The sequence below is a fragment of the Poecilia formosa genome, unplaced genomic scaffold (genome assembly GCF_000485575.1).
Source record: "Poecilia formosa unplaced genomic scaffold, Poecilia_formosa-5.1.2 Scaffold32, whole genome shotgun sequence".
NCBI lineage: Eukaryota > Metazoa > Chordata > Actinopteri > Cyprinodontiformes > Poeciliidae > Poecilia > Poecilia formosa.
Window position 1 is genome coordinate 925,874 of NW_006799971.1, and position 1,353 is coordinate 927,226.

Below are 1,353 nucleotides of genomic sequence, written 5' to 3' on the forward strand. Positions count from 1 at the left end.
TCTGTAAAGATCTGCATACAAGCTGTCAGGCTTGTAATATTTGTACTAATTTTTCATTTGGATTACATTTTTTGTAAGTATTATTATTAGAAGTTTACAAAAAATAAATAAAATGTTGCATAACTATACCCACAATGATCACTGCCTTTTGCACAATGCACCTCTATCTGAGCAAAACATTCCTACTTTGTAAGCTTGTTTTGAGCTTGCTCTCAAAACAAGCTGTTACTCTCATTATTCCTGGTGTACCGAAAACTGTCTGGTAGCCAGAGAATGAGATGAAAACACGGTGCTGAAAAAGATTCTACTGTTCTTGCTTTACAGTTGATTGAAGAATCACGTTTGGATTTGCTCCGTTTTTCTCCGGTGCACTGGGAGAGGTCCTTGATGTGCAAACGTTTTGAAGAGCAGAGAATGGATATGTGATGAAAAGAAACAGGAGCCCAGTGAATACTGACAGGGTTGACCTAAAGCAGTGGTTCCCAAACTTTTTCTCCTGGGCCCCCCAGTGGTTTCCTAACATATTCTGGGCCCCCTTATGGATTACAAATAGCTTTCTGGTTGAACGACGTGTGTTAGTTCATGTGTCACCCTTTACACATGAATCCAAACTTGGAAGTAATGACAAGTGGAATTCTATACAATATTAACTATGTTACACATGATTCACTCTTTTCTTTACCTCAGTGCACATAAGACATTACAAACACATATTTTTTGCTCTGACTTTCTGATGCTCTTGTTCTTGTGGTTGAGTTATAACATGTAATGACTATATTTATTTAAGACAGGAGGCCGTTTTTGAAAACTGGAAAAGGAAAAAAATCCCTAAAAGGTCAATTCATCACACAACCGATAATTGAACAAATTGTCCTTTCAGAGCAAACAAACAACAAGCTGGTGTTTAAGGAATGTTGATATTTGCTTTAATTTAAAGTCTAATAACAACAATAACTGTAATTGATAAAATATGTTCTGACTGGACAGGTCACATATATGGATCAAGTGCAGTGACGTTTTACAAAGAGAATAAAATGCCATCATGCAGGGTCAAAATGAGATTCACCCAGTGTGAACAGCTGTGAAGTTCTCACTCCTTGTTTTTTTCAGAGCTTCAGCACATAAATGGAAACATCACTGAGTATCTGCAGGAATCCAGAACTATAAGCTAAAGTGGATCCCTGAGATTTGCAGGTGTTAAGGACCAGAACAGCCAACAAATATGAAATCTCTAAATACATGACGCCCCCTAAAAAACGTTTTTAAAAGAGCCATATATAATATCAAATTCCACTTTTATTTTTCACAAGTGGAATAACTGTAGCATGAATCTCAAACTATGTTTGAAAGAAA